Consider the following 14,128-nt stretch of genomic DNA (forward strand, 5'->3'; position numbering starts at 1 on the left):
GGGTTCACCTGGGGAAGCAAAATATATGCTTGGATCTAATTGTAAAGAGAAGTCAGAGGACCACTCCATCTTCCAGCTTGAAGGTACTTTCACATGGAGAGCATCAGCAGCAGGAGGATGGGGTGGGGAGTTACAGAGGACACTCAAATGGATCCTCCAGAAAGCACTCCAAACACACACACTAAGAAAGGGAAGATGTTGACCTGTAGAGCTGCAAAGTAAATGCAAAGGCTCTCCTTTCTCTTTCTCTTCCATTAATTCTTTGAGGCATGGAAAATGAATTTCCATACATCACATGCTGCTGAGAACATTCCAGAAATAATAGCAGAGGTACTGGGATCCTGGGCAGAATGGAGGTGAGAGAGGCCCACAGGAGGTGGTAGAGTGAGTACACATTAGGAGGACATGAGACCTGAGAGCACAGGCTTTCCACTCTGCAATTTTGGCAGTAGTGGTAATTTCAGCTTTTGTGTGTCATCACTCTGACTCAATGTTTTTATATGTAGCTTCCTGTTTATTAAATTTGGTTCCTGATAACTCTGTGATTAGCTAGTTGGCAGGCAAGCTTGTCTCATACTTTATATGGTCCCGGGAGGAGTAGGTGGAATGTGTATAGAAGGGAAGATATGCCAAAAAAGAGGGGATTAATCAATGAAATAGATCATCAAGAGAGTTCATGGAAAAATGCAGACAGAGAAATTACACTCAGACATCTGTCCAGAGAGAATCTGAGGTTGCCTATTTTAAGAATAAATACATTGTAAAAATGGTGTAGAATTCAGAGGGATGAGCTGGAAGACTTCTAGAGAGAAGGGCTTCTTGGCTGGACCTTGAGGGATGACTGGACTTTGGATATTTGGAAGGAGAAAAGATGGGTGGCATGGTTACTTTTACATGTCAATGTGACTGGACCTCTGGGTGTTCAGATAGTTGGTCAAATATTCTGGATGTGTTTTTAGATGAGATTGATATTTGAGTCAGTAGCCTGAGTAAAGCAGATTGCCCTCCTTCATGTGGGTACCCTTTGTCTAATCAGTTGAAAATCTAAATAGAACAAAATACTGATTCTCTCACAAATCCTAGGGAATTCCTCTTGCCTGACTGTTTCGAGTTGGGACACAGGGTTTTTCCTGTGTTTTCACAGGGACTCAAACAGGAACATCCTTTTTTTTTTTTTTTTTTTTGGATTCCCAGTCTGTCAGTTTTCAGACTGGAACTTTCTTTGGCAATTTTCCTGTTGCTCAGGTCTTTACACTTGGATGAACCACATATCAGCTGTTCTGGGTCTCCAGCTTGCCAACTTCTCATCTTGAGACCTCTCAGCTTCCATAATAGGGTGTTCTTATTCACTCTCTCTCTTTCTTGCTCTCTTTTTCTCTGTCTGCACACACACACACACCCTACAGCTATTGGTTTCTATTTGTTTGATTTCTCTGTAGAACACTGATGAAAAGGAACGTAACTTTTGAAGCAAAGCTGAAATAAGCTCTATGCTTGGCACTCTCTTCATGGTGTCATTTACTCCCTAGGCTCGTGCTGGGGGATACATTTCTGAATCTAGCTTGGATCATTGTTGTCTGATATTTAAATAACAAATATTTACTGAGCACTTTCTATGGACTGTAGTGATGACATATTTCACATAGTCATTTATGTTATCAATACCTATTATGTACTGAGTGGATGTTGGAATACATCAGTGAGCAAAGCAATGGTCTATATGCCCTTGAAGTTCATATTTTAGTGGGGGCAGTGAAGACCAATAGACAATATAATGCATACGTTAATCATAGAGTATGTTAGAAGGTGATTGATGCTATGAAAATGTTGAGTAGAGTAATTGGCTTGGATTGCAATTTTTAATAGGTTTGTCAAGGAGGCCTCACTACAAAGGTAGATCTGAGCAAAGAATTGAGAAGCATGTGAAGGAGCGAGCTGACCTGGCAACAAGAAAAGCAAGTGCAAAGGTCCTGAGGTGAGAACATATCTAGTGCATTTGAGGAAGGGGGAGAAGGTTAATGTGTTGGAATGGGAGTAAATAAGAGGAGAGAAGAAAGAGGTGAGGCTAAGGATAAGAAAAAGAGAGGTCAGAGTATGCAAGGCTTTGTAGATTGTTTAAAAGAATGTGGCTTTAATTCCTAGAGAGGAGTCCTTACAGAGGAACAGTGTAATATGATTTATATTTTAATAGAATCACTCGGGCTGCTATTTCAGTGGTTCAGGTGAGAGATGCATGTGGCTAAGATCAGGATAGTTGCAGTGGTGATGGCAAGCAGAGGGAACAAATTCAGAGACAGGGAGAAGGCAGTGTAGCTGGGCAGAGTGGGTCAAGGGGAGCCTGGCACAGAATTAGACTGGAGGGGGACTGTTGAAAATACTGCATGGACAGGATATGTGGGCCAGTTTCTCAGGCATTGGTTCTTTGGTGACTGGATGGTGGGGGGTTCTGATAGGGTCCTGGGGAGGAGCCAGAATAGTAGGGGACACCTGGTGGCCTGCTGAAGATTAGAAAGCATTTCAATATTTTAACAACTCTTGTGGCCATAAGGGCATGTTCCAGTTGGCCACTGGTGATTAGGATGGAACACCTTCCCAGGAGGATTTCAGGGCACATATAAACTTTTGCTTCTATCCTGACAACATTGGGAGATACTTCTGGGGTGGGGGAGGGCAGGCGACAGGACACGGTTGGGTTTTACTAAGCTGAGATTAAATCAAGGAGAGACACTTGCTGCAGACAAAGAATTTTAGTATGGACCCCCAAATTAGTAGATAAGTAATATTTGCATGCACTGTTAAAAATATTTTTAAGTAATGTTAAAAAATCCATTGTGAACAAACATACCAGCATGTTCAATGTAGATGGCATCTCACCCATTCCACGTGTATTGGCCTGGCTCACCTCAACATAATCCTCTGCCCTGTTAGACTTTGTCTTTAATGTCAATTTTTAATAAAAATTGGTCATTGCAGACATTTTTTGCATCAATTTTAGTTCTCAAACATATTGCACGAAAGTATAACTCATCTCAATTGCTGAGAATTTTGGATGTCTCCATATATTTTGAGCTTCACCCTGGTTTTGAGCTGATAATAGTGTTTTGGGTGCCTGAGGCTGAGGGAAGCCAGTGGGGATGCAGCAGGTCATGTGTGTGGGTACCTACACAGGTGCAGCCAGACCTCCCACCCATGTGTTGGCATGTGGGTGGTAGGGATGTGTGGGCAGGCCTGATGCTCTCTCCCCCTTCTCAGGATTCTGAGGAGGGGACCAGAGGGGGATGCTGTCAGCAGCCCATCTGCACACCATGCCTGCCTGCCAACCAGGCTTGTGAACCAAGTGCCTCTTTCCTCAGTGAGACTTCTGGGGAACCATTTTCCCAGGAAGGGAGGGGTGTACCTCATGTCTGACTCAACCATGCATTGGGGCTGATCTGAGGTGCTCTATAGGAGCTGATGGACTCCTCTCTGCTCCCATCTGGTGCCCTTCTAGATTCACTCAATTCCTCAATTATAGCCAGGTGAGGTCTGGCTTCTTTGGGGTCTGTGCAGAGCCCACCAGCCATGGACTCCTTTCTATCTGCTCCTTGGCTGAGTATCTTCAATCTGCTGGCAGCCTTGACATTGCCGGCCAATTCAAACTTCAAGGACATGGTGGTCAAATGATGAGAGCACCTGGAATCTCTCCACTTTGGAGGTAGCACTAGGACAAGCTTAACAATGACCCCTAGTTAACACTATTGTAATCTTTTCTAGACTGGCTATCATCTCACATGACCCACTGTGTCTTCAGCCTTCCAGCAGCCTTTGTGTCACCATCCTGAGCCCGGCAATGAAACCAACATGAAGCACAAAGCTGAGCAGTTATGGGAGAGAAGGTCTGGATACATCATTGGAGCCACGACTTCTCAATTACATAAGCTATTTGAATTGGGTTTTTGGTCGTGTTTAATTGCATAATACAAGAATTTACCTGTCTCTGAAGGTGCTACATAGGAGAGAGGGTGGTGCATGCTTCCCAGGGGCAGTGTGGTCTTTGCACCAACACCATTAGCATTGTTTAAGAACTTGTGAAGATGCATAATCTCAGGCTTTCTCAGGTTTACAGAATTAAAGTATTTATTTTAATACTTTTAAACAAGAGCCTTAAGTGATGAATGTACACATTGAAATTTGAGGAGTGCTATGGTTTGGATACAGTTTGACTGTGTCCTCAAAGATTCATTTGTTGGAAGCTTGGTCCCCAGTGTGGTGCCATAAGGGTGGTGGAGTCTTTAAGAGGTGGGGCCTAGTGGGGGGTGATTAGATCCTTTGGGGCACTACTTTTGGAAGGGATTAATGTAGTTCTCAAGGATCCCAATTAGTTCCTACAAGAGCAGGTTCTTTTTATAAAAAGAACAGGCCAGGCCCTCAATTTCTCTGGCTTCCTATTTTGCTATGTGATCACTCTTGCACATGGTCCAGTCATTGTGATACCATCTACCATGAGGTCCTCACTAGAGGCCAAACCAATGAAACTGCCCCATTTTGGATTTTCAGTTTCCAAATCTTTGATACAAATAAGCTTCTTTTCTTCATAAAATACCCAGCCACATGGATTTTGTTATAGCAATAGAAACTGGACTAATATAAGAAGCATTTCTGCATTTCTGTTGAGGACCAGAACAAATCTCTCTAGCAACCTGGGTTTTTCTTTGTGATTGGGTATGGTTTAATAGTTAACTGGAATTTAGGATAAGAGTTCAAACCATAGCTTTGACTAGTTATTAGTTTAAAGACAATGAACAGGTTTATTTTTTTAAAATATCTTTGAGCTTCAACTTTCTCTTCTGGAGAATGAGGCAATAGCAGCAGCTACCTACAAGGCCCTTTACAAGATTCAGTGTATTTTATTCTATGCCACTGTTGGGCATAGAGGAAGCTCTGATTATTTCCACAACTCTGCAGTGGGGTTGCTTTATGTTCAACCCACCCAATGTCTTTTGATAGATCAAATGAGACAACAGATGGGAAAACATTTTTGGAATGTGTAAATTGATGAAAAAGGAATGAGTTTTCTAAATCTTAAAACAAAATCATTCACAAAGGTTGTTTCATCTGTATGTGGATAGTAGTCGGTTGGCTTTGACATGTGTCTTTGGATAAGGGTAGGAAAGGGGCAAAGAGGTGATGAGGTCATTAGGAAGGTACGGGGCTCTGAGCTGAGTCTTAAAAGGCAAAGGGCCCCTGTCTTTTAGGGAAAGATGGATTATTACATTTGGGCAGAGGGAGTCTGGCTGAAGACAGACTCAGAGAGCCCTGGATGGTAGGCAAGGACCTTGATCTGCAACCAACAAGCAATGGAGATAAAACTGATTACAATGACACCCAAGTAACACTGGCCTCTCTGGAGTTCTTTGCCCTGCACTGACTGGATTACCAGTCTGCTTCTCTCTTAAGAATTGGCTTCACATGTTGCACAAACCTTGGAAGAGCTCCAGCAGGACCTTGAAAGAACTATGCAGCCCAGCTGTAGTGCAGGGGGAGCAAAGAGTGGATTTACAGAAAGCTGAGGAAGGCCATGTGGGAGGAGAGACCTGTGTCCTGTGGGTCACTCAGCCTTGGCAGAGAAGAGTCACTCAGCAGGAGGCTGGATACCTGGTTTGGTCCTTCTGAGATGGATTCTGTATATGGTTGAGAATTGGGTCTCAGAGGGAAGGGCACTGCAGGGTGCTTCCAGGACTCAGGAATGAGGTCTGCTATGTAGTTCTGGAGAAGGCACATGGATCCTCTGACCAGTTCTTGATTCCATTCTGGGATCCACCCTGGTGGAGGTACTGAGCCTGGTTTTTGAGATTTATAGAGGCGGGAAGTGGGAAGGGATATAGGTGAATTAGTGCCATTGATGTTGCTCCAGTAGTGCTCTGTGCTACCTATGCTTAGACACTGAGTCTGAGAGGCTGAGAAACTCAATTTCAGCTTCAGGCACAAGGAGCTTTGTGGTGTGAATGAAGAGAATAGTCTAGACAGCAGGCAGAACTGGGTTCAGATCCTACTCTTATTGTTTAGTCACTTACTATCTTATTGTCTTAGTCACTTACTATCTAAGATGCTGGGTGATCTCTTCATCTCTTTGTGTTTTCTTTTCTCCATTAAAAGTAGAGATCGACACACTCCTTGAAGGTATTAAAATGATCCCTGGTAACATAATTGAAATTAAGAGTGTGGTATGTGGGACTGAGTAAGAAGCTGGTGATGGCTGCTGAATATTTACCTCATTCAGAGTCTAATAGAATAGGGGGATTAGCACAGATGGAGTGGTAAATTCAGGAAAGTTCTCTCTGAGAAAGAGACAATTGAACTGAGATAAAAGGGAGCCAGTTTCATGATTCCTGGGGAATAACAGTTCACTATATTTGGAACACTGGAACAGTAAGGCAGATTCAGCCACCAAGGCAAGGTTCAAAGTGCTTGTAGAGAGGGCCATGATGGTGACACTGTCTCTGTGCAGCCCCTATCTTCCCAGGACCACCCACAGGCATGCTCTGGAGGTGGGATTTGGTTTGCTGTGGTTAGCAAGACCTCCATTTGGAAAGATGAGGTAGACACAGAGCAGAGGAGAGCGAAGACAAGCTGAGATGCTGCGGGAACCTCTGGGTCTGCCCATCAGTATATCTGATCATGATGATATTTCAAGGATGATGATTGTCCCTTCACTTCCTATTGTTCAAATTGTCTGCAAGTTTCTTTTCTGTTCAACTCTATCCCAGAACCATGCAATAGGGGGGTTCTGGGGCTATAATTCTAGCTTATCCAAGTTGACAGCACAATTGTCAGAATGCTGGTACCTTATTTCCTAAGATAGAGAAAACTTGAGTAGGAGCAAGCTTGGGGTATGAAGAAATCCAAGAATTCTGTTAGGGACATGTTTCACTTGAGATGCCTGTTTAACCCATCAGTGATCCCTAGGTCCTGTTGTCATGCCCTGTGTGGGCCCCTTCTCTTGATTTAATGACTCATTTCTAGCAAATAGAATTCCACAGAGGGATGAATGTCACTTCTGATATTAGGTTATAAAAGACCTGGCTTCTGTCTTGGCTACTCTTTCTTGTTCTCTTATTCCCTAGCTCTGAGGCAAGCCAGCTGTCCCTTTGTTAGCTGACTAGCAAGAGGCCCATGTGACAGGGAACTGAGAGAGACCTGTGGCCAGTGAGGAACTGAGACCCTTAGTCCCAGGATCTGCCAGGAGTTGGAAACTGCCATTAACCACTTAAGTGTGTTTGAAAGCAAATCTTCCCTCCCTCTCTGACTTTCATATAAGACTATACCCCAACCAGCAGCTTGACTACAACTTGGAGAGAGAACCTGAGTCAGAGGCACCCAGAAAGGCATCTATATTTCTGACTTATAGAAAATGTGAGAAAATAAGTGTTTCTTATTTAAACAGCTAATCTTTGAGAGCAATTTACTATATTGCAATAGATAACCAATATAAGCATCTAAGTAGGTATTTGTATGTGGAGCTTAAAGGAGAGGTCAAGGGTGGAACTGTTTAGGAACTGTTAATATTTGATGGCATTTAAAGTCCAAAACTGAGTAAGATTATTAAAATAGAAACAGTAGTCAGAGGGGAGCAGAGGTCTGAGAAGTGAGCTTTGAGGTTCTCAGAAGTCACAGGTTGGCCAAAGTAGAGACATTTAGCTAAACAGACATGAAGTGTCTGGGGTAGGAGGAAAAGCAGAAGACTGTGGTGCCAGGGGTCAAGAGAAGACTGTGTGCCAAGAAAGGAGGGGGGTCAATGCTGAGATCAGTTAAGGTGGGGTCAGAGAAGAGTCCATTGGCCTTGACCACATGAAGTCATTGGCAACATGGACCAGTATTGTCTGTGTGAAGTGGAAGCCCAGCTGGCCAGGACTGAGGAGAGCAGGGAGTGGGAAGTGATTGTGTGCCTGACTATGTGGCAGCCTGTATGCCCAAAGAAACAGGGACTCTCCTTTCTAGTTCCAGTGTATCTGTGCTTTTCTGGGTGGTCCTTGGCCTTGGGAGATAGAAGGCAGGATAAGGAGATAGGCAAAGTGGAGGGTGGTTTTAGGAAAAGAGTACAGTTGGAATAAGCTTAGTGGCAGAGCCAGGAAGCTCAAGTGACAAGGTTTCAAACCCCATTTGGGTTAATTGGTTAAGATAGTTTCTTTCTATGGTCTGAGTTAGAAACGTACATTTTAGTCATTAAACACCTTGCACAGGGACTCTGCCAGGCAATGGTGACCTGTCAGATATCATCCCAAAGGGAGAGGATCTTTTGATCCTCTCAGTAGTCAAAGGGTAACTGGGTCCATCCTGTTACGTTATAGGACAGCCAGGGAAGGAGGGCCTAAGTTTATCTGGGGGAGTCAAGAAGACTTTCTGAACAGAACTTAAAGGGTGAGTGGTCAACACTGTGCTGGGAAGGTTATTCCAGGTCTCTTTTTGTCCCTTCCTTCCTGCCGCACCTATTCTCTTTCTTTCCCACTCTTCCCACTCTCCCTCTTACGCCCTCCTCCTTCAGCTCCTCCCCAACTTCTTTTCTTTCCCCTCTTGTTCTGCCCCCTTCCCCTCTCCTATTCCTTTTCTCCTTCCCCCTCCCTGGCTTCTCTCTCCCCTTTCTCTCCTTCTCCCCCTCCTCCTTCCCTGGCCCATGATGAAAGGCCTTCTGCCGCCACCCGACTGATGAATTATGCATGCCCTTCAGCGGGTGTGCCTGGCATCCAATTAGGGCCTTGGCTAGGTTGATAACACAGACAGATTAAAATGTATTTCATTGGGGTTGACATTTAACTCCCAGTGTGAATGGCACGGAAGAGAAGTGATGCTCTTGGGTACTTCGTGTGTTTTTTGTGGGGGTGAGGGTCTCTCCACTACCTGTACTTGCTAAACAATGCCAGCTTGGGATAGTTGGCCTGCAGACTGGGCTTCTAATGTGCGAAGAGGCCAGTGCAAGGGAGGGGAGGAGGCCTGAGGCAGGCTTTGAGCCAAAGCAGGCAGATTTTTTTAGACTTTTTATTTGGAAATAATTTGAGATTTACACAAGAGTAGCAACCATAGTACAGAGAGTTCCCATATACCCTTCACTGAGCTTTCTCTGATGTTAACATCTTATGTAACCATGGTATAATGATCAAAGGGAAGAAATTAACATCAGTACAATCCCATTAACAAAACTACTGACGTTTTTCAGATTTCACCCAGTTTCCACTAATGTCATTTTGCTGTTCCAGGATCCTGGCCAGGATCTCACATTCCAAAGCAGCCTTTTATGATCACACCTCCCTAGGGACAGTGATTCCTCCCCACACCCCAGGTTCTCAAACTTTAGAGTCCAGAGGGTTACCAGGGATTTATTTAAAGGACACATCCTTCCCTAGACATTCTAATTCAGTATGTCTTGGGTAGTGCCCTGGCATCAATATTTTTAACAAGTCCAATCAACAGAAAGCCACTGGCTCTGACCAAGCGAAATCTTGTTGGTTCTTAGTTCCTTTGCCAAACCATGTATCAACTTGTAGCTTCCCCTCATCCATTGGTTGTGCCTCAGGACAAAGCAGGGTCCTCTCCCTACACCTACTGTCATATCCTAGGGTTTGGGGTAAGGGTTGGGCTGCCTTGCACCTCTCTCCTTGCCTTCACTGGACTGGCCAGTAGCTGGCCAGGGCAAAACCTCAGGCAAGCCTCACTTGGAAAGAAGAGGAAATGACATTTACCTGTCATTACTATATGACATTACTATAGATGCATCTATATTATATATATATATATATATTATAGTTACATACCATACCTTATGCATGGTATATGTACTTGTATATTTACATGTGTTATGTACATATATGTGTACTTATTATCCTTTAATCCACAGAATAACTGCTGCAAGGAGACACAATTTCCTCCATTTTATAGATGGGGAAACTGAACAAAGGTGAGGTGATCTGGGTGTGGTGGTCACTTCTGTAATCAAAGCACTGGGGAGACTAAGGCAGAAGGATTGTGAGTTCAAGGCCAGCCTGGGCTACCTGGTGAGACCCTGTTTCAAACAAAACTAAACAATACAAAAAAGCAAAGTAGGTCTAACAGATTTAGCAAATAGAAATGGTTAAATTTGAACATCAGATAATGCCATACTGGAGACATACTTGTATTTAAAAATATCATAATGCATTAGAAATTCAAATTTATCTGAGCCTCCTGTGTTAGATCTCGAAGTCCTCCTTAAGTGATGGTCTGGGGCTGCAGAGCTCATGGGTAGGCCTGGACATGGATCTGACTCTTGTGTCTGTAGCACAGGGCACCCTTGTGCTTGGCTGCCCAATGCCTACCTTACATGGGAGGTTACAAGCAACAGGAGGTGGGGACCAAGTATATCTGTCACCTACTGTATCTCCAGGGCCTGGCACAGTGGGGCAGTGGGTGCCTAATTAATTAATATTTGTTGTACAAATGAATCGCTACACACACACACCTGAATGGACTTACTACCCCCTTTTCAGGGAAGGTACAGAATGGCTAAGTAGGGGAGGTGCTGGAGTTCTGTGGGCCTCAGCCCTTGCAACCAAAGCTAGTTCTCATTTTAACTCACAGGGCCTCTGCTTTCTCAGCCATGAAATGGGATTGCATCTTCCAGCACCAGGCTTCTGTGATTCATAATTCTTCTTTCTTAACCCTATGCTCTTGAATAGTAAAAAATATGGCCACCTGAGGTTTACTGCTAGCTACTGGATATTTCTTCCCACTTTGCTATTTCTTTCTTTTCTTCTTCTCCTCCTCCTCTATGAGGGTATTCTGAGCACCCCCTTGGTGCCTAGCTTTGTGGGTTTTTTCCTCGAATGCTCCCTTCCACCCTGTCAGATAGAAACAGAAGCCCAGAGAGACCCAGCACAGCACAGTTCCTCGTAGACAAGGGAAGACGTTAGGAGCACATTGTATCTTTTAAAATAGACCTGTTGTCGTCGGAATATATTTTTAGCTGTGGGAGAGATTGGCATGCTCTCAGTGCCACCATCTGCCAAAGGCAGTTGCTAGGCAACTGACACTGACGACAGTGAGAGGATAGCTTCACAGAGGATCTGGGGACCCTGGTGGCCCAATCCCTCTCCACTGACTAGTTCTTGCATGACAATAGCCAGGCCCAAGAGAATACATGTTCCTCTCCTGCTGGGAGAGGCCAGGGAGTTGACTCAAGGCCTGTGCCCTGGGCACAGAAGGGGGCTGCCCAGGTAACAAGGGATACTGCATCGCCACTGTCCCCTTGATTGGTAGACTTTCTGTTTAGTAAGGTCAGATGCTACTGTGGGTTAAGGCTGGGCTCTGCAATCAATGAGCCTAAAAAATATACATCCTCCCCCACAGCCCCAGAGACACTTGGTTTGATTGGGGCAGGAGTTGTTTGGAGGTAGTTGGTTGACAGAAGGTGTCATGGACAAAGCAGCAGGCAAGTGGCTAGGATCCCTGGGCTCTGGCCCAATTCATTTTTTTGCTCTGTATGTGATTTCTTTCTGCCCTTCTCTGGACCCCCACATCCCCCTCCAAGTTAGGATATGATATCAGATAAAACCCATTCATAGGGATAAAAGGCAGAATAATCACAGAATAGAAAAATCCATGAGCCAGACCTGATTTTAAATCCTGATTATGCCTCTTACTGCTTGTTTGGGGAATTCAGGGATGACAGTGAACTTCTCAGCATAGAATCTTTACCTCTAAAGGATAGTAGTGACACTCTCATTGTGCTGTGGAACTCAACAAAGCGGCACCTTTCCTTTGGCATATGTTGGAGCACAGCAAATGTGTAGGTACATTCCAGTTCTGTAACAGAGACTGTGTCGTCCATCACAATTGTCACTCATTGTCCTTTTTAACAGACTTGAAGCTGGGCATGTCTCCAGCCTCCATTGCGGCCAAGTTCTCACCAAAGACATGTGAAAGAAAGGGAGGGTGTACCTTATACCTCACTCACTTGCAGGAAAATTCCCTCCCTGGGGGTTCCCTCTCTTTTCCTGCTTGTAAGCCAGGGTATGGCTATGCCAAGGATATAATTTGACCAAGCGGAGCCAGAGGATATGCTGGGGATGGGGTGGGGGGTAGCAGAGCAAGAAGACGGCAGAACCCTGAGCTGTGCCAAGCTTAGTACAGTTCCCCTGACTTGGAAGAGGATCTAGTGAATGTGGCTTGCTTGGGAAGGCCTAAGCACCAGTAGGTGAATGGGGAGGTTACAAAGGGAAGGGAAGGTGTGTTATGGAGCCAAACACCACAGTGGATGACTAGAGATACATTCTACAGGGAAGCTCTAGGAATAGGAGAGAACCCAGCCTTCATTGCTGGACAAGGGATGAGGCAATTCTACCAGACACCCTCTGCCCCTAGAGGACATCAGTTCCCATGCCCCTCCAGTCTTCCATGTGCTGTGGACAAAGAACACAGGTAGCCCAAGGTCACCCCTGACCAAGATGCAGGTGCTGGCCATTGGAGACCAGGCTGGTGGACGACATGGTAAAGGGCTCCAAGACCCTGTTAACATATCTCAGCAGCATCCACCCTGGTTCTTCAGAGAAAGAAATGAGCTTGTCTGTTCTGTGAGCCACTGTGTGTTGAGGGTTCTCTGCATTTTAACTTCCTCCTAATTTAGTTTTCAAGTGCCATGCATGTAGGAGGTTTCAGTTTTATTTGTTCCCTTCAAGCTCCCAGACATCATGCCATACTCACGGAGGCTTTGTCATGGTTGGGGAAACTATGTAGCCTACGGGTCTCCACAGAGAATGCAATCGAATGGAAGTGATGTTGTCCCTGGAGCTCTCAGAGAAGGGGTAGATAAGTGGATGAGCATAGTCAGAGCCCCCCTTTCCGGGGGAGATAGACTGAAGCTGAGCTTTATCTGCTGGAGAGGACTTGGAAAGTTGGGGTAGAGAATGTCCTTACTAGCCAAGGATAGCCCCTTGTGGCAGGTGTGGGGGAAGCAAGTACCTGAACTCAGTTGACTATAGGTGATCTCAGGCCAGTGGATAGAGGGTTGGATGCAGGATAAGTTTTAGCTAAGAATAGCTGGAGGAGGAGACACAAGGAACATTATCATTGCTCTCTGTGTCTGAGGGGGTGCTAGGGGCAGGTACCCCTTGTCACACATCTGATGCTGCTACTGTCCAAGTGGCATGTTACCAAGGTTGGGATCTGCTCAGTAGTCAGAAGCAAAGGCCAGTGTCCTTTAGTGGACTGGCGGGCTGGATGACCAGCTCAGGCTGGGCACTCATTTAGGCAATGTTTCCGACAATCTCAGCATACAGTGAGCACTCACTCTCTTAGAAGGCAGAACTGGGGGTCCCTCAGCAATCAGGTGGTTCAGGTTCCTCATTTTCAGGATGGTGACATGGAACACAAAGAAGGGAATCAACTTGCTTAAGGATATCTGAGGTAATAGAGTCCTGATTTCTTGACCAACACAAGTGGTTGATGTAGTCAACACAGGCATTGAATCTGGCCATCCATCTGGGAGCCATTCCTTCATACTTTTTACCATTTTACTTGTTCATGGCTGCTCACATATGAAACAGAACTCAAGAGATATTGCCTCTCATCCAGGTGTGGCACATCCTCAAATCAGGGCTATTGAAAACTTTCCCTTTCCTTGAGTACCCATAGCTCCTCTCTGCCATCTTTCTGTGATCTATCCCAATGATCTGCCAGTTCTCCTGGGTGTCTAACTATAGTCATTTCTGTTTTTCCTTTAGTTTGATTTAGTTTAACTTCCAGGGACAGGTTGGTTGTGCTGGTGAATGTGATAAATAGGCTGAAATTAGTAAATTCACTTTCATCTTTATTTTCTGTCCTATGTTAATGGGAAGACCCAAATCCTTCACCACTCCCTACTCATTCTACCTCTTTCAGAAGACAGAGGATGTGTAGCAAAGAAGGAGGCAGTTCAGCTGGGCCTTTTCATTCCAAATCACCCAGCTTGGAGGGAGGTTGGAGGGCAGAGGCTCCTGGAGATGAGGGGACTGTACAGCCTTGACTCAAACCCAAGGGAGTGAAAATTGCCTTTGCTGACTTGCTGAAAATCCTATCATCTCTCCATCCTTCACATATACAAATGTGGAGCATTTGTTTCTTGCTCTAGGTGCTATTGGAAGTT

At 45.0% G+C, this 14,128-nt stretch overlaps 1 protein-coding gene across 2 annotated transcripts in view; it reads left to right on the top strand.

Annotated features, from left to right (window-relative positions):
* The first annotated feature begins 1,842 nt into the window (after window positions 1–1,842).
* Ces5a (carboxylesterase 5A) overlaps window positions 1,843–14,128 on the top strand; it is an 83,141-nt gene continuing 70,855 nt past the window's right edge. Inside the window, exons 1-2 of one of the 2 annotated variants that reach the window (XM_074055371.1) lie at window positions 1,843–1,975; window positions 3,754–3,875. The gene's annotated coding sequence lies outside the window, so the exon portion shown is untranslated. Of the gene's footprint in view, window positions 1,976–3,753; window positions 3,876–5,528; window positions 5,811–14,128 lie in introns of those variants that run through there. The other variant, XM_074055372.1, reaches the window with a different exon arrangement.

This window comes from Castor canadensis, chromosome 15 (assembly GCF_047511655.1).
Source record: "Castor canadensis chromosome 15, mCasCan1.hap1v2, whole genome shotgun sequence".
In the NCBI taxonomy this organism is placed as follows: Eukaryota; Metazoa; Chordata; class Mammalia; order Rodentia; family Castoridae; genus Castor; species Castor canadensis.